A 25,579-nucleotide genomic window follows, 5' to 3' on the forward strand; every position below is an offset into this window, starting at 1 on the left:
TTTATTTATTTATTTGGTTTTTGTTGAGGCAGTTGGAGCTAAATGACTCGCCCAGGGTCACGCAGCTAGTTAAGTGTCAAGGGTCTGAGGCCAGATTTCAAGTTAGGTCCTCCTGACTCTAAGGCTGGAGCTCTATCCACTATGGCACCTAGCTCCCCTCCTTTGCCTTTTTTATGATCTCTTTGGGATACAGACCTAGTAGTGGTATGGCTGGCTCAAAGTGTATGCAGAGTCTTGTATAGCATTGTTCTCCACAATGGTTGACTCAATTCACAACTCCACCAACAATGCATTAGTTTCCCAATTTTCCCACATCTTCTCTAACATTCATCATTTTTCTTTTCTATCATATTTGCCAGTCTGATAGGTATGAGCTGGTACCTCAGAGTTGTTTTAATTTGCATTTCTCTAATCAATAGTGATTTAGAGCGTTTTTTTCATATGTCTATAGATAGCTTTAATTTCTTCATCCAAAAAGTACCTGTTTATATCTTTTGATCATTTATTAGTCGGGGAATGACTTGTATTCTTACAAATTTGACTGATTTCTCTACATATTTTAGAAATGAGGCTTTTATCGAAAACCCTGGCTGTAAAAATTGTTTCGCATCCTTCTGCTTTCTTTCTAATCTTGGTTGTATTGGTTTTGTTTATGCAAAACATTTTTAATTAAATGTAATTGGAATTATCCATTTTGTATTATACCAGCCCTGCATTTCTGGTATAAATCCCATTTGGTCATAGTATATTATCTGCTCGATAAATTGCTGGAATCTCTTTGCTAATATTTTATTTAAAATTTTGCATCAATATTTATTAAGGAAATTGGTCTATAATTTTCTTTCTCCATTTTGGCTCTTCCTGGTTTAGGTATCAGCACCATATTTGTGTCAAAAAAGGAATTTTTTGACTCCTTATTCACCTTTTTTTTTTTTTCTGAATAGTTTGTATATGTTGGAATTAGTCCTTCTTTAAATGTTGGGTAGAATTCACTTGTAAATCCATCTGGCCCTGAGATTTTTGCTTAAGGAGTTCATTGATGGCTTATTCAATTTCTAAAATAAGGTTAAGTATTTTATTTTCTCTTCTGTTAATCTGGGCAATTTATATTTTTGTAAACATTCATCAACATTAGATTATCACATTTATTAGCATACAGTTAGGCAAAATAACTGCTAATTATTGCTTTAATTTCCTCTTCATTGTTGGTGAATTCACCCTTTTCATTTTTGATATTGGTAAATCAGTTTTCTTCTCTTTTTAAAATCAAATTCGCCAAAAGTTTATTTTATTATTTTTTGATTTTCAGAATTTCTAATTTGGTATTTAACTGTGAATTTTTAATCTGATCTGTTTCTATCTCATTTAGTTGCATACCTAATCATCAATCTCTTCTTCCTTTATTTTTTTATTCATGTAGAGATACAAAGTTTCCCCTAAGAACTGCTTTGGCTGCTTCCCATAAATTTTGGTGTGTTGTCTCATTATTGTCATTCTCTTTGATGAAATTATTGTTTCTATGATTTGTTGTTTGACCCACTCATTCTTTAGGATTAGATTACTTGGTTTCTAATTAATTTTTAATCCATTTTTCCATGATTCTTTATTACATGTAATTTTATTACATCATAATCTTAAAAGGGTGCATTTGATATTTCTACCTTTCTGCATTTGATTGTAAGGTTTTTATGACCTAATACATGGTCAATTTTTCTGTAGGGCGCATAACTCTCATTTCCCCCCCATTTTATTCTATCTCTCTTGATTAATTTTTAAAATCCTTTTTGAGCTCTTCCAAGAGGACTTTTTGGGGCTTGAGACCAATTCATATCCCCCTTTGAGGCTTCCCACATAGGCATTTTGACCTTGTTTTCCTCTTCTGAGTTTGTGTTTTCATCTTCTCTGTTGCCATCATAGCTTTCTAAGGTCAGGAATCTTTTTTTTTCCCCTTTTTTATTTGCTCGTTTTAAAAAGTTGAGCTCTGCTTCTGGGCTACAGGGAACATTGTCACAATCTTCTTGCCCTAGTGGCCAGGGGCCTGGTCTCTGGCTTTCTGCACTGGGGCCTATGGGGCTGGCAACTTGCCTATTTCACTAGGGTGGTCTGGCCTAGTCACATCTGTTGTACTCTTGGTTCTGGCAATGGCAGTTTGCTTTCTGCACTGGGGCTGGAGGCTTCATAGCTGGCCTGCCATGCCACTGGCCCTAGGGGCCTCGTTGCTGATCTGTACTGGGCCTAAGAGTCTCCCACTGTCTTGCCTGGACACCCCCTGCACTGGGCTGTGGTCTCATTTTATGCAGTTAAGATGGACCTTTCCTGAAGTCCTTCTAAGTTAACTTGGCCTGGAAAATTGTTTCACTCTGTCTTTTTGTGGATTTTGTCACTCTGGAATTATTTTAAAAGCTTTTTTTTTTTAACAGTGTTTCCAAGGGAAACTGGGGACAGCTCAGGCAGCTTCCTGGCTTCTCTCAGCTATCTTGGCTCCGCCCCCAGAACTAAGAGTCATTAACTATTTTAATCAGTTGGCTAGAGATCTGTAATTGAGATTTTATCTAGAGGGGGCAGAAATTTAGTTACACCTGACAAATCTGTATAGGAGAATAACAGAGTGGGGAGATTATTCCTTGAATGATTTTTATCTTTCTTTTTCTATAATTACAATTAAGATGAAAAGGGCAACTCTCCAGCTGTAGCAGTTTTAGTGAGAGAATCAGGAAAGAAACCTGTGAGTCAGATTGGTTTGCTGTCAAATGGGTTGGCATTGCTCAATGAGGCTGGTTGCTATAAATGTGTTTTTTTTTAATAAAATGTGTTTATTTGTTTGCTTGTTTTTCACATGATCTCTGATTTCACTAGTATAGGAAATTCCCTCTACCAATGCATATCCATACTTTATCAACAACTTACAGTCTTAAAAAGCTGACTTCTGTGTGAACCTAGGCAAGTCAGAAGTCAAACGACTTGCCCAGGTTCGCGCAGCCACCTACTGTGTGTCAGACCAAGACCTGCTGACTTTCTACCCATTATACTGTGCAGTCTGTCTTAGAAGACATTAGCCTTTGCCAAATTTAGAGAATAAGTTAACAACATAGCATAAAACCCAAAACATTTTTGAGCGTCTTATATAATACAAAACTCCTTTGCAACTTACACATCAACAATATATGACATTTGCTTCTCAGTTATTTTATCAAGCACAACAACAAATGCTTCAGATAAGTGTAGGACTGTCATTCGAGAAGAAATATGTCTTCCCAGGTTTGATTCTCCTGGCTTTTGACAGCAACTGAAGACTGGCTCCCCAAATTGTGGTAAATACCATTGCTTTAATATTTCCCATGATGTATCCTTCAATCAATTTTAAGCAAGATATCAAAAGTACCTTAAACTATTTTCTTTTTAAATAATTCATATAATAGAAATAGAAAATAGATCATGCTTTATTTTTCACTATTAAAATGACTTTAAATAAAAATCTCCATTTGACTCTCTGAATACAGTATTTTATGGCAACTGTTTTCTTTGTTGTTAGTTTGAAAATAGTAATATATTGCAACTAAGATTGCCAGCTGTAAGGTAGAAATCAGAAATTCAATTTCTATAAATCCTGATATAGAACAAAGGGAAATTGCAAGTTGCAAAACCCAAATTAACTTTTAAAATATCTTCATTGCCTTACAATTTTTGAAGTGTCCAAGTGTTTTGCATATATAACATACATATATGTGTATATGTCCATGTGTGTATATGTATGTATGTATGTATATAAACTATGTAAACTCTTGAGGATCCTATCATTGCTCCCACTTCCATTGCTAAGCCAAGTCACCAGAGATTGGATACATCTCCCACTCAGGATTATAAGGGTACCTCTGAATAGTTATTGCTTCAAGCCTCCATGGGTGTAATTCTTCCGAAGATCATCCATTCACAATTATTTTAGCTAGTCAACTTTAAGATGATTTCAGAAAGAAATATTTATCAAAGTGTCACAGTTAAAATGGTTTTTACAAATGTCTCCCCAAAAGACTGTGACACATTCTTCTACCAATTCATAAGAGTCCTGTGAAAAGAGGGATCCAGCTCAGAGATCACACAGCAAAATGTTACAGCCCTATATTACTGGAAGTTCTTTTCTTCCATTCATTTGGTGCACAAGAAGTTTTCTATAAGCATGGCAAATTTGAATCCATCTATCCTTGCCTCCTGATGCAGACACTGCTGTCAGCTCATCAAGGGATGTACCGTGTAGGTGGGTTCTACAAGATCCTCTAGACCTTTTCAAGTTCACAGGGTTCTTTACTGGACAAAGAGAGGAGAGGCCAAGAGAAGGAGACATAAATTAGGCTGAAGATAAGAACTCCTTCTCCTCCACTATTGTTCCTTGATAGTTTACTGGAAAGCCATGCTTACTCCATCCTCTCAAATGCTTGATTCTTAAGTTAGATAGTTGCTAGAGGACACATTGGGTGTGGCAAAGTTTCCTACACCTATTCAATACAATTTCTGTGCAATATCACTACAGTTTAAAGGACTGTGATTAATTAATAGGTCAATTGAGACATGTTTTTTCATTTACTTAAGGTGTTAAGGCTAAAACAGAGCTTACCTTCTTTCTCTGCATATTCACATATATGTATACATACATGCATACATGCATTAATGATGGCATGCATATCAAGATGTATATGTGTATTTATAGTTCTTCCTAATATCTGTGAGCTACATGGTACACATTCAAGATTATCTTGTCATGGATGAGGAGACAGGTGTTGAAGGGTTAAATAACTCATCTGTCATTAATAATAATAATAATTAATAATAATAACTAGCATTTATATAGTATGTATTATGTGCTAGGCATTGTGCTAAGTATTTCATTATATAGTTAGTGAGTTTCTGAAAGAGAAAGAGAGATGTAAGAATGGATAGAGATTTGGCATTAATGCCAGGAAGGATTGAGTTTGAATCCTTCCTCTGACACAGACCATCTGTGTGACCGGGGATAACCTCTTTGCTTCTTAGTGCTCTAGACCAGACGTGTCTAACAGAAGGCCCCAGTCTGAAACACTCTTGAAAACCTGATTAAAAGGTAATTGGGAAATATTGAACAAAATATATATAAATACAAAAGAACATAGATGAAGCTAACATGTACTTTTTAAGTCAATATGCAACCTACAGAAATCTTTGTGTACAGTTTCTATTTGAGTTTGACACCACTGCTCTAGGGAATTCTCTAAGCAACAAGAGAAGTAGGTTGCTACTTTGGTAGAGGGAATTCCTTTCTGAAGGCTCCCCACATCAATTAAATCATCAGTCCTTTTCTCTGTGTATCTACTCTCTGTGGGTCCATTGCTTCTCTATGGAATAGTATTTATTTGCAAAGCATGTAAATTGTTTTTGAGAAGAAAATAAGGTTATGATTGAGTGATCTATTCTCATTGAAGCCACAAGGACTTTTTGTGATCACCATTTTTCTAACTGATAACTCTATTGTTATAATTCCTTTAAGAATTTTTCCAGGGATCTAAGTGAAGCTATTTATTATCTTTATTTTACAGATAAAAAACTGAGAGGTTAAGTGCCTTGCTCAGGTAGTAAATTTCTGAGGCAGGATTCAAACTGAGATCTTTGACTATAAGTCTAGCATTCATTCAATATGGTCCCCTACCTCTCTAATTCAAATACCATTAATCATTGTTCCTTAATTCCTGAAGGAATCAAATAGATAGTGAGAAAGCCCTTAGCTGCCCTTGATGAATACAAGTCACCTGATACAGATGAAATACAAACTTGTATTTTGAATCCAGTCAACAAGCATGCCTACCATGTGTGGGCATTTTGCTGATTACTGAGGATATTAAAAAAGGTCCAGTCCCTGCTTATAATATACATTCAAATGTGGAATGCAAGACATAAGACATACACATGGCAGATAGAACACAGTCTGAGAGAAGTATCTCTCATCTCCAGCAGTGGAAAGGGGAGAATGAGAGAGGCCTCCTGAAATAGGTAGGATTTAAGCTGTGTCTTGAATGAGGAGAGAGAAACTAAGAGGATGAAGTCAGAGCTTAGAACATTGTAGGTGTGGGAGACAGCTAATGAAAAGGCATGGAGCAGAGAGACGGAGCATGTAGGCCGCTGTTGCTGGAAAAAAGTATAGATTATAGTGTAAGAAGAAATTAGAATTAGAAGAGATTAAAGTGTAAGAAGGGTGGAAAATAGGAAAGGACCAAGTTATAAAGAGTTTTAAATGTCAAACAAAAGTCTTTATACAATATTTGATTGTGGAAGCAATTGGGAGCCAATAGAGCTCATTCATGTAACATGGTCAGATCTATTCTTTGAAAAAAAATCACCTTGGAAACTGAGTGGACAGGAATTTGGGTCACGAAAGATTTTTGGAGGAGATTTTGTTTTAAAAGCTATTGTAATAGTCTAGCTAAGAGGTGATAAGGTCCTAAACTTGGGTTATGCCTTTGTGAGTGGAATGAGGTGAATTTAGGACATGTGATGATATGATGTGAGACACAAAATTTGGCACTAGGTTGGATTTGTGGGATGAGCAAGAGTAATGAATTTAGAAACAAAATAATTAGATGATATGATTGCTTGGTCACTGTTACTGATGTTTGAAAGATCAATGGAGTCACAGAGGATTGGAGAAGAGAGAATATTTCTCTAGCTTAGAAAGAAAGAGGAGGGAGTCAGCAAATTATAGGCCCAATTAAGTTAATTTCACTTCCTAGAAAAATTCTAAAATATATAGTTTTAGAGATGGTTAGTAAACAACTGCAAGAGGAAGAAGTAATCAAAAAGAGCTAGCCTAGCTTCTGAAAAAAAAAAGGTTGTGCCAATCTAACTTAATTCCTGTTTTTAACTATTAATAGACTGATAGAGCAGTGCAATATTATAGAATTATTTTTAGGCTTTACCAAATCATGAGTCATTTATATAATTCTTCTGGAAGTGAAAAACTATGGAGTTCAACAGTAGTCTAAATGGACTTACTTGAATAAATAGACTAAAAGACTGGTGTGTAATGATTTGATATGAACAAAGACTGGAGGACCACTCTTGTGCTGTATTTTAGAGGGGATAGGTTTTTCTGGAACAAACAGTACTGGACGGCTTCTGGACTTGCTTCAAGCTCTGAGGTTGTGAGATTCTACATATATGTATGTGTGTATATGCATATACACATATTCATATGCATTTATATATACATGTATATGTATATATTTCCATTGATCCATATATACAAGTAAATAATAATTTTGGATTAATTGAATTTGAAACATTTTTTCCTAAATTATCTTCAAAGGCCCTTGTATTCCTCTATCACTCACATTTTCAAGTAAAATGAGCACATGGTTACTTGTTACTTTGGGATTGTAAGTAGTTGGTATGACTTCTTTTTTGTTGTTGTTGCTATTCAGTTTGTTAGTTCTGACAGACAGTTGCATCTGTAGGGAACAGTGATCTGTAGCAAATAGCCTATTGTGCTTATTCTACTCTTCAAGGTAAATGAGCTCAGAAACAATTATTCTTCCTTTTAAGTAGTTATATACAGTCCCACTGGTGTGAACTTAAAAAGAATGCTATCAGTTTGTAATCTTTTTTTAAGATTCAACTTATCATATGATTACATCCTAATCCCTTAAAAAGATAGCTAGCATCATGGTTTTACCTGGGACAGACTTTTTAGAATACTGTCAATTGACTGATATTGACTGGGATAGACAGGCTTTACCAAAGTTCTCCTCTTGCTTCTCTTTAGGACTCTAAATTGTCTTACATAGGACTTTGTCTCAAGGTAATTTGGAGATAGTCTGAAACACATTTAAAAAAAATTATTAGTTTATTTTGATTTATCAACAATCACTTATATAAGCTTTTGAGTTTAAATTTTTCTCCCCCTCCTTCCCCAAGATGGCTACAATCTGATATAGGCTATACATATACATTCCTATTAAACATATATTCACATTAGTGTTGTTGTAAGGAAGAATTAAAACCAATGGGAGGGACTACCAGAAAGAAGAAACAAAACAAAAGAGAAGAAAAAAAATAGCAAATAGTATGCTTCATTCTGCCTTCAAAATCCACAGTTCTTTCCTTGGATGTGGATAACATTTTCCATCATGAGACCTTTGGAGATGTCTTACATCCTTGCATTGCTGTAAAGGGCTAAGTCTATCGATGTTAGTCTTCGCACAACTTAGATGTTACTGTGTACAGTGTTCTCTGGTTCTGCTCACTTCACTCAGCATCAGTCCATGCAAGTTTTTTCCAGGTTTTTCTGAAGTCTGCCTGCTCCTCATTTCTTATAGCACAATAGTATTCCATTATATTCATATACCACAACTTGGTCAGCCATTCCCCAGCTGATGGGCATTCCCTCAATTTCCAATTGTTTGCCACCACGAAAAGAGCTGCTATAAATATTTTTATACATATGGGTCCTTTTCCCATTTGTATGATCACTTTGGGACACAGCCCTGAAAGTGATATTGTTGGGCAAAAGGTATGTACATTTTTATAGCCCTTTGCTTATAGTTCCAAATTGCTCTACAAAATGGTTGGATCATTTCACAACTCCACCAACAATAGGTTAGTGTTCCAATTTTCCTACACCTTCTCCAACATTTATCATTTTCCTGTTTTGTCATGTTGGCCAATATGATAGGTGTGATATGGTACTTCAGAGTTGTTTTGATTTGCATTTCTCTAATCAATAACTATTTAGAGCATTTTTTCATATGACTATAGATGGCTTTCATTTCTTCATCTGAGAACTGCCTGTTCATATCCTTTGACCATTTGTTAATTGGGGAATGACTTGTATTCTTATAAATTTGACTTAATTTATTTTGGAAATGAGGAAATGGTATGCTGAGGTGGGGCTTTCCACTAACTTGCTGGGATGTCTCCCGTTCTGTACTGCTCCCCTTCCCTCAAGGTAAGAGGGGCCTTTCCATTTAATCCCTCAAGCTACCTGGGCTACTGGAGTGTTGCACCCCATCATTCTTCTGGTTCATATTTTCTGGGCTTTCTGAGGTTAATAAGGGACAGTAAGAGTGACTTCCTTCTTACTCTCCCATCTTGGCTGGTTGACTGAAACTCTTTTCTTGTCATACAAAGCTCACATGTAAAAAACAACAACAGCAACAACAACAACAACAACTTTCTCAAACCTTCTGACAGGAACAAGTTCAGGTTTAGTTCTCTACCATGAAGGGTGAGGACTAGGACTCTTGACAGTTCTGGCAATGCACTTTTCCTACCACTTTGGGCACTTGACTAAGGGAAAAATAAATAACTAAAAGTTCTTTTCATTTATATCTACTTGATTAATATCTTTCTTCTTTAACCTCACATTTTAGGGCAAATTTGAAGACTGTACCTTGGATTTCCAGTTTAACCTATGAATGGCATTTGGTACACGTACAGAATGCCTCTAATCATGTCTGTGTGTACAAGGGCTAGAGAGGCTCCTTACTGGAGAATTATGATGATATGTAAATGAAATGCCTTGGAGAGACTTGAATATGTGGAGGCATTGAATGTCTGCCTCTTGTTTGCTCTCCAGAAGGATAGCAACACCCTTTTTAATTACTTGCATAGCTGGAAATGGAAGTGACTTCCAAAAATTGTAGGTTCCCAAAGCCTTTGACATTTTCTCATCAACTGCATTCATCTTTGGCTGCTCTTTCTTTCTGTGACTCTTTTGCTTGCTGTGTTCAGTCAAATACAGCATGGTAAGAGGCCATCTTGCCTTATGAAGTGAGACATGGTCCTTTCCCTTTATGTTTATTCTTTTCTACTTTAGGTAAAGGTATTGGAAACTCCAAACATGTGAGTTTGGTAAAATCAGAAGAATGAGGCTCCCAGAGTTGAGGTTTTGCAGCCAGCTAAGAATTATTTCCCTAATGATAAAAGAATGACTTCTAGATCCCTTCTAATCATAGCGGAGACAAGTACTTAGCCAGCAGCAACTTGTTGGGACTATTGCTGTGTAGGAACTGAGACTAAGTCTGAGCTCACTCTTTCCAGAGACTAAAGTGGTATAGGGAAGAGTGTGCTCCCAAAGTGTTGGGGGGAAATGTTTCTATGGTTCTTCTTGCTATATCATTAAAATAAATATCCCTTTGTACAAACTAATTAATGTTAAGTGTTTAAATGTGTAACTGGAATACTAATCATTAGCACATAATAGTTGGGGGAAACATAAATGCTAGAGACTCTAGCCAATGACATTAGAGAAAGACAACCCCAAGCCCCTTAGTGTAACACTAAGAATGGAGAGATGTAGTTGAACTGGCTCTGAGAAAAAGCCACAGCAAGCTGGTTAAATGTGGGTCATCACCTGGGATAAATTAGGCCCTTTGCATTTGTGAGGGCTCCTGGAGAAATGTTATATTGGGGACTTTTGTTTTCGGATATCCTAGTTTGAAGCATTCTAGGAAAAAAAAAAATCAGCTAATGAGAAAAAGGCCAAAGGTCTGGTCACTGGTATCTTTTGAAGACACTCTCATTTCTAGCTATAAAGCCCTATTGAAAAGATTTCTACAAATCCTATGAATAGTACAGTCAAATTAGTTACAGAATGCCTACACCTGCTCGTTTTTCCAAGTTACTTTTATTACACAATATCACGTCTCTTCTAGAAATAGGCTCTCAACATTTCCTGCATAAGTAGATATGATCAGAGGCACTCTGTATAAGTGCTAGTCCCTGGTATATTTTAAATGATTAGGTAGCGGAGATAACAGAACTAATTTTTTTAAAGAAGAAATGGAATTGAATTTTAAGCAAATGTGTTTTTTCCCCCTTAAAACTGGTGGGTAACAATGATTTGTGCCTTTAGCTCACACCTGAAGCGGTGGTGTAATTTCCAAAAATTAGAATCTATTTGTTCTATTTATCTTTAAACATTTCTTTAAGCAAATCTTTGTAAAAGCCATGTAAGAGGCCGATGAAGAAGCTTGATTTGATTCATAATATGCAGAATACAGTTGGCTATAGAGCTCTCAAAAAGGATACCTCTCTCAGTGGTTTTGCCACAATTTTCTGAATTCCCTGTTTGTCCTGATTAATAGGCCACCACTGTGGAAGCTGAGAGCATTTGAATGAGCAGGACCTAAGGCTTATGGTAGACTAGCATATTGTTCAGCTGTTCAGTTCAGTGCACAGAGAGCAACTTTACAAGCTGTTTGGATTTCCTTTAGGGGAATCCCACAAAAACAAAGATGCAAGTCTTAAGCCTTGGAAGAAAGAACAGACCTTGTTTATAAGCTGAATTTATTTTACAAAAGAACATTTTTTAATCCTCAAAAAAGGGAAGAAGATTCCTTTTTCATGAAAAGAGAAATAATATATATTTTTAATGTAGTTGTAATAGAATAGAAAAAGCAATGCTAAAGAAAAGACATTAGATCAGAGAGAGAAGCCAATACCTAGCTATTTGATGTCCTTTTCAGTTATCCCAGGAAAGATGGCATCCATATACATTAATATTTATTCAGCCTCAGGTGTGGGTTGTAGCTCTCAACTGTAGATCAGACACTTGGCAGAATATTCAGAACAAGAGATCAAGTCCCTGCCCTGAAGTTTACTCAATTTTTGGGTATTGTTATTTTACAATAGAGTTACTGATGTTTTAATACCTGGTTTTGGAGAGACATTAATAATGGGAAAGGGAAGTCTAATTCAGGGCAAGGACAAGGGCGTATTCAAATTTTAAAAGAAGTTATTTAAGTAAAGAAGAATTTTTCATCACTGTACATACTAATTAAGAATAAGCAAAAAAATCAGATCCCTCTGGTGAAGTCTACCTCTGTTTGCTAAAGGAATGATGTTATATTAGTTTCTAGAGATAATGAGTTAGATACGCACCACATTATGGTATAACAGCATGACACTTAAATTCCATGAATAATATTAAAGCATGGATTTCTTCTTTCTGAATTTTTTGGCAAATTGTAACATTTTACTCAGGTAGTTTTCAGTGATCTTTATTTAATATCTGCGCTATAAAAACTGTATTGAGATTACAGCTCTAAAGTATCTTGACTCATTTTAGATTTGAATATGGACAATTAAAGGCTGTTCTTTTCAGTTAGTTTTGTGACTGACCATCCCTACAGGTTTCCCTAGTAGCTATTGTTGATTTTCATGTCTAGTATAAAAAGTTTTGCTGAGTATGCTTTCTCATTCCCCACTCCTTGCCTCCATTCTCATTGTTGTAACTTGAATTCTACTGCATAAGCAATCAAGCTGATGTGAGGAAAGTGAAAAATGTTATTCCTGATTTTTAACTAGATGCCAGCCTTGTCACCAGTTATTTGAACCTCCAACTTCTGCTGAGATGCTTCATTCTAATAAGTCATTTTAATCGGTATTCTCACATTCATCAATACAATATTACTTAAACTAAATTATAATCAAAATTATATTATCACAGATATGTACATCCATTTGGAACATTTCATTTTTTATTGGCAATCTGGCCTTCAGATAGTTATTCCTCTCCAGCAGAAGAGCATAACAAAAGAAATGCTAGACTGAGTCAGCCCACTGGGACATCTAGCTTAATATTCTATCAGTGACAGTGGCACTGATTGACTTGACTGATAACCCATATTATATAGCCTCAAAAAGTTAAGGCCAGGCCCCAAATATTATTAGCTTCTCCTGATTGGTTATTAGTCCATAAGCCTGAATTTTTTAGATTCTCCTTGAACCTTTTTTTTTAAATGCTGTACCGCCACTTGCAGTAATGACTTCCATAAATTTCCTACCCAGTGGTTAATGTGGTACTCTTTTTTCATTTCTTGTAAAATTATCTCTTTCAGGCTTCAAGGATACCTCTAGGGCTAGTATTCTGGCCTTATTGGTCAGCTTATCCTTCCTTTCAAGATGTTCATATCATCATCAATATGATATTAGAAAATAATGATAGCTCCCATTTATGTAGTGATTTAGGGTTTCAAAAGCACTTAATGCATTGTTTTATTTGTATGTCAGAGCTCAATGGGATCTTAGGGGCTCTCTAGTTCAATCTGTCCCTAAATAAGAATCTATTTAATAATTTACCTATTAAAAGGTCACTTGAGAACCTTCAGGGAAGGGGTTCCACTATTTACTGAAGCAGCCCATTCTATTTTAGAAAATTCTAATTAAGAATTTTTTTAGACTAAGCCTAAATTTGCCTCTGCCAGTTTTAATTATTGCAGAGGGTTCTGCCCTCTGGGGCCAAGAAGAATAGGCCCAATCCTTCTTGTATAGCAGCTAGACAGCACAGTGAATATGACAATGGAGACAGGACACTTACTTACTGTGTGATCCTGGGCAAGACACTTAACCTCTGTCTGCCCCAGTTTCCTGGGAATAATAATAGCACCTATCATCCAAGATAGTTATGAGAATAAAATGATATATTTGTAAAGTGCTTTTCACATCTCAAAACACTATATAAGTGTCAGTTATTATTATTTACATAAGAGCACTTAAAATGCTTAAGACAACTATTACCGCCCCCAAATTTAAGTCTTCCCTTCCCCAGGCTAAACTTTCCAATACTTTCATCTGACAATAATATGGAAGAAATTGAGGCCCTTCATCCTTGTGCTTGCCCAATTCTGGGCACTCTCTAGTCTACCAATGTCCTCCTTTACTACAGTTTGGTTATCTCTTCTCAGTCCTTGTTTTTACAGATTAGCGCTTACTATTTTAAAAATATATCCCATTAGGGAAGCTCCTTTATCCCATGGATCATTTGAGTTGTACTTGGAGCTTATCCATCTTCTGAGGGGAGGTGACAAGAACTTCAACAGAAATCTAAGGGAAAGGAAAGAGATGCTTTTGTACGAGGGTATAGCAATGCTTTCTGTTTTGACTCCAATAGCTTTCCAGATACTGCCCAGAATTCGTTTTGCTTTCTTTTTATTGACATAGAGATGCATTGCTTCTTTGGAAAAGAGTTTACAAATCTTTTTCCTTAGTCTAACTGATATGTTGAAGTTCCTGTAAATAAATATGGCTTGAAATATTTTTCTTTGATCAATATTAGGATACTCACAGTATTAGTAGGTACTTGAGAGAAGGTCATAACAAAATATTCTTTCTGATCTGCTCAACTTTTTTTCAGAGAAAATATGTGATAATTTAGGTTTTCATTATGCAAGTTAACTTCCTTCCACTACTACTACTCCCACCCCTTAAAATGTAGCACCTTGGAGGCATCATGATATGAGAATATGTTGAATTTAAGAACAAGATAACCCTGGTACAATTCCTGCTTCTGAAACTTACTAGCATGTGATCATAGAACTCAATCATTCATAGCTTATTTTTTTTTCCCTCACCAACCCATCACCTACCAGGGGTGGTGCCCTTCACATAGAAAATGAAACAGAACAGAAACAAACACCTTCAGGCCCATTTCTCAAAGTGTATTTAAAGAGGGGGGTTATCCTTCTTCCAAGTTTGGTTCATGGCATCAGCTCTCTAGGTAAGCTATGATCTTTACCTTCTGGATGCAGCAGGAAAAAAGGATACGGGAAAGATGGTGCAGGAAAAAGAGTGACTATCTAAGTCCGTCTAGCTTTAAAGACAGATTTTTCCAGTTGCACAGGCAATCCAAGGAGGCTACACTCACTCACTGGTAGGTGATGTAGAGAGCCTCTATACTAGGTGACTTGGGCTGCCCAGAAAAACCTGTCTTACACTTTCCCCCTGTTTGTTTGCAGTCCCACAGAGATGCTTTTTTAAAATGTTATAGTTCCAAGTTCAGAACAGTTCTCTTTGGTCTCTGCAGAGGAATAAGCAATGTTCTTTTGCTTGCTTTGGTACTATATTTAAGTCTCAAAACAGTGAAGGTATAGATGAAAATCAGAATTATCCCCAAATACAAAGTTTTATAGATTTACCAAACAAGGAACATTTCACAAAGTTTGCCCAATATTTCTACTTGCTGAGCCTTAGTCTTACAGGGCCTTTCTCAGCTCAGAGAAGAAAGAGCAAAAACAAGCAAAGAAAACTGGCTTCACATCTCAGATAGAAACCTAATCCACATTGAGTTTTCCAAACTACATGGAGATCTGCCCATAGAGATTTGGGATCTAAGATTGACCAGGTATCACCCCTTTCTCATATAAGAAACTATCCTGTATGGAAACTTCCAATGATTCTTTCAGTGAATAAGGCCACCCAACCGAAATATGAACAAAATGTATCCCTTTCTACACAGAGCACACCAAGATTCTCTTGGGGTTCTTCTAAGCATAGTCATTGGTCCTCTTTGAGAACAAAGGACAAACAACAATAAGACAGTCTTCATAAAGATCCAGGCAGTTTCTTTTGGGTCCTTATCCTAGTCAAACCCCAACATGTATCAAGCTGTCATGTTGTGTGTAAACTGGAGGTGGGGAGCTATATGTGTATGGGGTAAGAATATTCATCTCTCACTTCACTGGACCAAAAAAAAAAAAAAGGTATGTTTGCAGACAAAAGAAATACCAAATTTCTCTAGGGACCTTATAGTCCAGGATAATTAGAAATAAAATCTTGGACAGACTTTCCCCAGGGATGGTCTCCACAAAAGCAAAGGATCCAATTTTTTTCCCCAGGCAAGGCCCCACTTGTAACACTGACTACCCTAGCCCCAACTATCTGAAAGCTGGGTAGATTAGATTGTACCCCATCCCCTAGGGGGGTTCCCATTCTCTGGCATCCTAAATATATTTGGGAGCATTTAAGTTCTTTGCCAATGCCTCCAACCCGTACCTATGGTGTTCCCTCATTTGTAGAGGGTAGGTCCCCATATCCCCATGATATTTAACCATTTAACAGTATGTCAGCTGGACTGAACCAGCTTCTAACCTGTGGATGACTGGAGCCAAACAAAGCAGGCCAAAGACAGGAGAGTCAAGAATCAAACAGAAATTTAAGTTCAAAGTGATGGAAATGGCTTTAAAGCAAAGAGGCAGATTAGACATGTGTGCTGGGTTCCCACCCCTAGTGAGAGGGACCAGCAGCAGTGTGGGGAGATCTCAATACACATACTAATGGTTACACAGTGAGCTATAGCCATGACTGTGAGTGGTAACAGCAACAATGAGACAAGGTTGATTCATAGGAGGGCTTCATGACCATAACATGGGCACTTGTCAGAATGCCAAGTGCTAGTCAAAACAATAAAACAATTACACGATTTTGCCAGAGAGTGAGATTGTCCATAGGGTGAGACCAAAAATTGTTGTTATGCCAAGCTCAGGGCACAACTTGTTTGCTGAGCCTTAGTTCTGGAAAACAGAATATCTTGATAAGTAAGATTAACTTTTACAAAGGAATATTTACTTGAAAAGTATAAACACAAATACGCAAATTTACATATTATCTTAACATGTTAGTAATTCAATAAATATTAATTGGGTGATTAATAGACATAAGGATTGTCTAAGGCTGTCTCCAGTAGCCTTATTGAATTATTATTGAATTGGCTATTTGAGAGGAGGGTCTTTACCATCTGTTTGACAAACGCAATACACACCCGAAGAGCTCTATGAATTCAATCAGTGTTGGGTGTAGCTGTTGGTTTTTCATCTTGTCAGCGTTTCCACTCTCTTATTTCCTGTAGACTCAGGAGCAGCTGTTATTGCTTGAGTTACTTTGAAGATTTGAAGGCATGAATTGAAAAGTTGAAAAGCTCTGAGATTGTTTATCCTGCCTGACTAGGTAGAACAATGCTTTGAGCCAATTCACATGATATGATTACATGGAGTTTAAGATGACTACTGCCCTTTGTAGCCAGAAGTAGTACTTCTTTCTCAATGTCTTGCACTTTGGCTCCTGAACCTTATTGTGTGTGCCCTTAATGGGCTGTGTATTTTATACATCAAAAGTCTGACATCCAAATAGGAAATAAACCCTTCAGGCTATATGAGAGGGATACAAGTCAAGGCACATTAACAATGGTTTTGTTTTCTTTTGCTTTGCTTTGTTTTAAGAAACTAAGACAATTAAAGAGGGAAAGTTTTGTCAGTTGCTAAAGGGAAAGATTTGGCATAGGGAAGACATGTCCAAGTCCCACTCTGACAGGCTTTCTGATCTAGGATAATTCATTTAAATAACAGACAACTTGTAGATATGCATAGCAGGAGTTCCTCTATCCTGTAAATCCAATGTCCAGACCAAAGAAAAAACAAGGGTCATAAAAAGAAGTCTACACAAAAACACATGGAGTGTCTCAGACAGCACTTCGTGATTCAGTATATCCACCAAATATCCAAGATACGGAAGTACTGTTGGAGGGGAAGAAAGAATATATCTTATAGCTCTTTAGGTGAGCTTGAATCATTGATATTTCAGCTAGTTTTCTTACCACATATGCTAAAACACCTGGGGGAAACTGCCTATACTGAATCTAGATTTTCTGTTGCTTTTGAGTAACAACTCTATTTACAAAATAAATTGTCAATCTTTATTTGTTACTAAATAATCTTTTTTTTTTAAAAAAAATCATACTCCAGTGCTTTGATATGATGATATAGAGCACTAGACTCATAGTTAGACATGGGTTCAAATCTTGCTTCTTATAATTACCAGCTCTGTAGCTCTGTGAAAAGTCATTCAACCTTTCTGGTCTACACATACACACACACACACACACACAGGTGTGTATGTATACTTATATATGTTTATAAGTATCTATGTGTATGTGCATGTGAGTATACATGCATGCATGTGTATGTACACGTGTATGTATATGTGTGTGTGTATGTATGTGTACGTATATATGTGTGTATCTATATTTATCTATATGAACAGAATTGTTATGAAGATTAGAAGAGAAACTGTAAAGTGATTTGTAAACCTTGTGTTTTCCCTAAAGCAAAAGTCTGACCATGGCACATCCTTACTCAATAAATTATAATCACCTCCAAGATCAAATATAAATTTCTGTTTATAGCCCTTCACAATCTTATCCCTTCTACCTTTCAGCATTTTTTCACCTTATTCTCATGCATGTATTCTATAGTCGAGCTTCATTACCTTTCTTTCTGTTCCTAGTTTTTTATACTCCATCTCCAACATCTGTGACTTTTCACTAGCTGATCCTCCCCACCTCTGCTGCTAAACTTTCCTTTCTTCCTTTAATACTCTCCTTAATATAAGTCCAGCCTGCACTAGTACAGATCACAATCTGTTACACTTTGATTCCTTGTGTTTTTCTTTTCTATTTTTTCCCATATGATGGGATCTACTAAATACAAAAGAGACCTTCCATTAGATCTCTTGATAGTTTTTTGATAACAATGGAGCAAATAGCCCATCCATCATAAGATCATTGATTTAGAACTTTAAGGAGCCCATGGGGTAGTGCTATTCAATCACATCATTTTATGATTGATGAAAAAGAGAACCAAAGAGGTTAATTGACTTTCCCAGTATCACATAGGTAGTGCATGGCAGATGCAGAATTTGAACCCAAGTCGTCTGACTAGAAGCAGCAAGGTGGTATAGTGAGAAATACCTGAATTCAAGTCTGGCTCATTGGGCAAGTAACTTACTCTCTGTTTACCTCAATTTCTTCAACTGTAAAATGGGGATAATAGCAGCACCTGCCTTCTAGAGCTGCCGTGAGGATCAAGTGAGATATTTGTAAAGTGCTTATTGCAGTGGCTGCTATATAGTAAATACTTAATAAATGCATGTTTCCCTTGTTCCTTCTATCCTCTCACTCTAAATTCCATGCTGTTCCCATTAGACTATGCTACCTTCCCAACTTTTCCTTCCTCTTACTTCATAAATGGCCCAGTATTTCCTGTAATAAACTTTTCTAATGACATCCTTTACACTGTTTTTCTGTGCAGTTCCTCATGGTGGTCAAATGTGTTTGCTATCATCATAGAGGATGTCCATGGCAGATTCCAGATGGAAGAGGGATTCCTTATGAATGGTGGGATCGTTTACAAGCTCCTGTTTCTGGATGACATCGTACTGATGACATAAGCCCTAGAACACTTCAAAATGTCCTAAATGAAAAATATAAACTCATGATGCTCTAGTCTAAACAATAACAACAACAATAAGTAGTTTTAAAAATCCCAGATTTAAAGATTTCAGTTCATCATCTAATGCCCCACTCTGTACACACAAAACCCTAGACACATTTTTTTTTCCATTCTTGGTCCCAAGAGACAGAATGGCCTAGCGAATACAAAGCTGACCTTAATCAGTAAGATATGAGTTCAAGTATAAAACTTACTGGCTCTATGATCCTGGGAAAGGCACTTAACTGTTCAGTGACCCCAGGAAATACCGTAAGAATAGAAATTAAAGAAAATAGGCTGTTCTATATAAGTAGAGGTAATTTGTTCATGGGGAATTCCCTATACCAATGAATTCAATGATATAATTATTTTCAATGCTAGCCAGATTCCTAGTTAGGATGTGATCTATTATTGATTGTCAATTTTATATCACTTGTCCAAAGCAACAAAAGGGCTACAGATAAGCATCCTATTTGAATTATAGATTGTGATCATTACCAGCTTCTGTGTTTATTCATCTTCATTTTGAGGAATACTTTAAGCTATTAGCTGATTCTTGTTACATCACTAACCATTCACAAATACGAATTAGTTTAAGAATTATATTTTATGACCTAAAATACAAAAAAGGAAGTAAAATATTCCACTGTTATCTTACTAGAGTTCTTCCATGGAATCCCCAATTACTGTGTTTATATCCAAACTTAAATTGATTAAATTTAATTGATTAGTCAGCCAACAAGTATTTATTGCTTGTTGTATCCACAGAGACCACACTGATGCATTGTGTATTTTTTTTTCCTCTTCTCCCAAAATGAGTTGAACTATAGATGCACAAATTTTGGTACTAATTTTTTTCAACATTTTGATCATAAAGCTTCTTCTGTTATGCTTAATGTTTATTAGAGTCTGTTTTTAAAATAAATATTTATGCTTTCTCTCTCTCTCTCTCTCTCCCTCTTTCTCTGTATACACATATACAATTTACATAAAAATGTCATCTATATATACTTAATCTTGTATATATTTGCCTAATTTAATATGACAATAATAATATTTACCAAGTGCCTCTTGTTTATAAAGAACTGTGCTAGGGTAGAAGCAGAGAAACTATGTTTATATGAAACAGAGCACTAAGATTAGAAAAGATTTTGCTCTGATTCTAAAGATACGGAAATTCTCTCCACCAATGCAGTAACTTACAGTCTTAGAAAATTCCTTGGTCAGAACAACGTAAAGTGACAAGTTTAAGTAGTCAAACAACTAGTATGTTTCAGAAGCAAGGCTTAAAGCCATGTCCCATAGCAAGTATGTATAATTTCTATATTTTATATATTAGTATGTATTTATATATGCATATAACATATATGTATATATGTGTGTATATGATTATGTATGCATACATATAACTAGAGAGAGAAATGCTATATTGTTGCCTCCATTTGAATGAAAGTTGATTGTGAGTAGAAATTGTTTCTTTTTACTTGTATTCTCAGCTTCTAATGTAGTGTCTGGCACCTAGCGAGCATGCAATAAATTTTGTTGATTGCTTGATGTATCAGAGGTAGAGTTTGAACTCGGGTCTTTGGTATTCCAATGCCATCATGTCTTTCAGTCAAAAGAGTTCCATTCAAAAATGACTATTAACAATCTCTAAAGGTTGAAGTATACAAAGAAAAATGATTAATTTTCAGGCAGAAACTTTGCAGGTGTTGAAATCTGTTATAGGCTAAAACTTGATCTTTTTTCCTAAAATTTTATATATTTTTATCATAATTAGGAAGGGAATTCTATGTTACAGTTTGAATTAGAGATCTCTGCATTTTTTTTTCTTTTTAGTCCTATTCTAAAAATTCTACAAAGGAAGCATATTAGGAAGGTTTAATTTTATATTTCCTAAGGAATATGATATCTACTCTGTGATTTTTCATAATACTTTTATATCTTTTAACTAAGGACACAGGATCCATTTGTTCATATAATCTCTGTTCATAAATTAAGCAACAATATTAAGTTCATTTTTCACACAGAAACAAAACTCATATATGTGTATGTCTGCATATATATAGTATATAAATATTTTTATATGCATACATACATATACATATATTTATATATATGGAGGGGGAAGAATAGAGTGTATTAGAAAATTTCAACTTTAGAAATAATGAAGTTGGAAAATTGTATGTAATAAATGGTATTGTCATTTTGTCGTTTCAGGCAAACTTTTTTAACATGAGTAATGCTCATTCTTAAAAAACAGTTCTTAGAACACTCAGACAAAATGATTTTGTTCTTCGTTTTAAGAGGAAAAGACCATGGAATAATAAATCTGGGTTGAAAGGGACCTTGGAAACTATGAAGATTAACCCCATCATTTGATAAAAGGGGAACTGAGGCCAAGGGAAATTAAGTGACTTCTTCAGTTACATAGCTATTATCTGAGGCATGATATGACCTCAGGTGTTCCTGATTTTGAAGACAGAAGTCCAACACTCTGTCCCATATGTCATGCTACCTCCTTACGTTCCACGAGGTAACTATGGCTATTAATCTTAGTGTCTCTCATTTTGTTCATCTCTGATATAACAGATGTACTTATTGTTTCTCTTCACAATTATAAAAATGTATATATTGGAAGCATCCTTAGCATAAAAATGTAATTGTCATATTTTTTAAATAGTTTGCTGTATTATAACCAAGTTGTGTAGTTCTTCCAATAGAATTTCTTGTTTTCTATTTACAGTTCACACTCAGAAGTTTCAGGGATGCAGCAAGTTTAACATATAATTAATTAAACCAGGGGAAAGTAAATGAAAATGATGAAATTATGTCATTCAATTTGTATAGTCCTCAAATTGATTTTAATTTAGAATTAACTTTTCCCTTCCTTAGTATGGCTCAGGTTAGCAGAAGGCAGGAGGAATGTACCCTTTATTCATCAGTGGTGACCTACACTGAAAGTTGTAATTTAACCATGGAAATGATTTTTGGAAAAGGTTTTGTAGAGAGATTAAGACCTTGTTAATTAAAGGCTTTTATCAAGAAATCTTATTAACAGCTTCAATAGAAACTTTCCACAACAGTGAATAACCTAAACACTCTTCTAATTAATCTCATTATTGTTTGCTAGGTGTTCTGACGGTTCAGGTGTATGCCAAACATGGCAGTATCTCAGCATTTTGGGTAGTGTTATTAACAGAATCCCATTTCCCCATCTGACTGGCCTCCTATACCACAGAGCTCTCATTGAAACTAACACCTCTATTCTATGTCTTTAAGTTCTGTGAACATATGAAGGCATGTGCAAAGGGTGAAGGGAGAGAAAAGGAGAGGAGTAAGAGAAGTTGAGAGATGGTCAGTGATGCCTGGATAACAGAAGAGTCATTGCAATTCAGTCCTGAAGTCATAGAAAAACATTCATGCCAGCTGCCTCCCTCATTTGCCCTCTTCTGTAAAACACAAAACAAAAACAGGCAGAAAGAATAGCTCTGCATGGGTTTGCTCTTGATATAGTAATCAGTACACGTTAGGGGTTCTCAGAAATGCTGCTGATTAACTGCTTGGCTGATTTTTGCCACTGCAGAGTCCCTGAAACAAACCTCCCTCAAAGCAGGTGTGTGTACAGGGGATGCTAGGAGCAGAGGAATTGGGCTAAGTGGCAATCTACTACTTGAATAGATGCCACAGCTCTTCCCTACTCCTAGAGGCACTTGGTAACCCCAATTTTGAATCAGTATAACAGAGATTCTCTACTCACTGGGCTGACAGAAAGAATAAAGGAGGAAGCCAGGAAAAGTCGTTTCTTTGCACTGAGGATGGCAAGCTACTGCCCTGCTGCTAGAGGCAAAGGTGAAGTGTTGAGCTCAGAAAAGAATACAAAATCTTTCTTTAAGGTTTTCAAGTCCTTCATGATGTCCGGTTACTATCATTTTTCTCCTTTATCTCTCAATATTCCAGAAGATGTTCGATCAAATTATTATGGGTAATCTCATCCATGGATACAGATCCCAATCCATCCATGCCTCTGCAGCCTGTTTGGCATTTGTCCATATTCTTTGATGCATTTTCCACTGAGGATCCACCCAACATGCTAGAAGCCTTCCCCTAAGTATCACATCATTATTATTTTTTTAATATTGTACTCGTATTGTTTAGCTCACTTCCATTTTTCTAAAATTCATTGGTACAAAGTTATTTTAAAACAGAGAACTCCCAGTTAGCTATTCATTGTTCATTTATTTTGAGAGAACCCAGGGAACAAGGAAAGGTTGTCAGAAGCAAGAATGGAGGGGTATTAAGATACTTATCTAGAACCAGAACTGGGGGCTCCCATGAGGAACTAGGAAAGGTCAGGGAAGGGATATAAACAGAAATTTCATCAGAGAACCTTGGGAATGATAACCTTCAGGCCACGACAGTAGGAGGGAGTATATAATGTTGTTCCCACGACTTAGTGCACCAAGTAAAGGATTCCTGCCAATGAAAAATGATAGTGTAAGAAGCTCTGGGGTTAGGGCAATTACAAGTCTTTAGACTGGTTTGAGAGGTTTCCAACCACTGAGGGCATAGCCAGGACAGTCAGTTAAGAAACCAGAAGCTTCTGACATATAGAGTAGGAGATTAAAGCTATAGAATTTCAAAGAAAGGGAGGCATAGAGAGAAAATAGAGAAGGGAGAGAAAATGTGTGGTTAGAGAAAACAACATGATGAACTGAGAAAGACAAAGCTTTAAAAACCACAGATCCAAAATATCCTCATTTTTTAATATGTATATGTTGTGGTGCATTGCTTATTTAACTAGTAACTTAGTTTCATCTTTTATGCATGGTGACCACTAAAAAAACTGTAAGTGAATGACATAACTTTCTTTTGAATAACATAACTTGTGCAGTTATATCAAATATTACATTAGCTATGTACTATGGCTATCTTTTTGATAAAAAACCTACATAATGGGCTAAGGAATGTAGTAATATGTTGCCTACAACCAGATTGTACACTGAATGGATAGGTGTGAAATAACTTATGACATGGGCCAGGCGGAGCAGAATTACTGACTCAGTTTATTCATCTGAGGGTACAGGATATATAGAGAAAATCTAGCCTAACTTCAAAGAGTCCTCCCTGTGAGATACTCCCCAGAACATCTGCTGAGGGTGTGACAACATGAATTTCCTCGTTATCAGGTTCCTAGATTGGTTTGTATTTTTCCAAGGTTTTCCCAGGTGCCTTGGTGCCACCTGCATAGAGGAGTGAATGTGTAAATCTAAGGTTCAAAGAGTGAGAAGTAATGTGTCAGGGACCTCCTAATCAGGAAGGGATTGAAGAGCCGTACCACTTAATCATCGAGCCCTTACAGGTAAAAGCCTGGGCAGAGGTCAAACTCTGCCTTGGATTTTAAACCCTTATCAGACTCTTAAGATCGGCCTTCAACAGTTTCCTCCCTTTTCAAATTAGCAAGCAGCTTGAGGTGGTGAACATCCGTTCCCAATACTGTGATCCTTGATTTAATTAAGGTAACAATACAGGGGATAATAACACTGCCCAAGAAAATGCATGAAGTAACAAAGCAGGTAAATTTTTAAATATATTGATCACACTTAATTTCTCTAAGATCTCTACAGCCAGATTTTTTGGGTTAATCCCTGGGGAGTGACTATCTGCAATCACCTGGGTGGTATTTAGAATTGTGCCAGGCCCCCAGTAGGCAGGCACTTGTCTTGTCTCATGAGATATTAGGATCTAAAGCATCATAGGGTAGCAGAATAATGTAAATATATGAATATCTGTAATCACATTGCAATAGCAACCATGTTTTCAAGGGTTCTAACTTATCTGCTAAATACAGTACTGATTGTTCTAATAAATTGACTTTATACAATGTATCAATAGCTTCTTGTGCATTAAGTACTAAACATATTTTTTGCTAAGTCATATACAAATTATGCAGTTCAGATTTCAGATTGTAGCATAATAGATGCAACAGCAGTAGATACAATAAAAGAAGCAACAATGATTAAACCAATAATAAGAAGACAAATAAATTGTTTTGATTGACTTAAGGAGGAAGTGATAATTTTAGGAACACGTTTACCACAGTTCTGGAACTATTAATGTGTAATATTAGTAGGGAAAATAACAAATGATTATTGTTTTACCAAAAGTACAATGTAGTCATTATGATCAATACATTACTTGAGTACAATTGATACTAGTATCATTTCAATTCAAAAATAGTATTAGATTGAATAAAAATTTACATATCCAATAGATAAACTGGTATTAACAAATGATGTAACAAGGAACAGACATGATTCAATATGTTGCTAAATTTTAAAAAACATATAGGTGTCCTGGATGCTAGAGATCTGAGGGCAATTGTAATCTTGACTTTATCCTGGAGGTAGGGATCTTCTTGTCTTCTCTGAATATACAGGTGTTATTAGTGTCTGCATAGTCCCAATTAGTCCATATATGTGAGAGATGGCATCCAGGGTGGAAAAGGAAAAATAAGT

General features: G+C 36.0%; 1 protein-coding gene and 1 pseudogene across 3 annotated transcripts in view; one reads left to right on the forward strand and one right to left on the reverse strand.

Moving 5' to 3' along the window:
- Positions 1–25,579, forward strand: part of CNTN5 (contactin 5) — a 1,537,434-nt gene that overhangs the window by 131,186 nt on the left and 1,380,669 nt on the right. The window lies entirely within an intron of this gene.
- The window catches only part of LOC110214981 (5'-3' exoribonuclease 2-like), a 68,948-nt pseudogene that overhangs the window by 14,911 nt on the left and 28,458 nt on the right, over positions 1–25,579 (reverse strand).

Source organism: Phascolarctos cinereus, unplaced genomic scaffold, assembly GCF_003287225.1.
Source record: "Phascolarctos cinereus isolate Bilbo 61053 unplaced genomic scaffold, phaCin_HiC Scaffold_726;HRSCAF=1367, whole genome shotgun sequence".
In the NCBI taxonomy this organism is placed as follows: Eukaryota; Metazoa; Chordata; class Mammalia; order Diprotodontia; family Phascolarctidae; genus Phascolarctos; species Phascolarctos cinereus.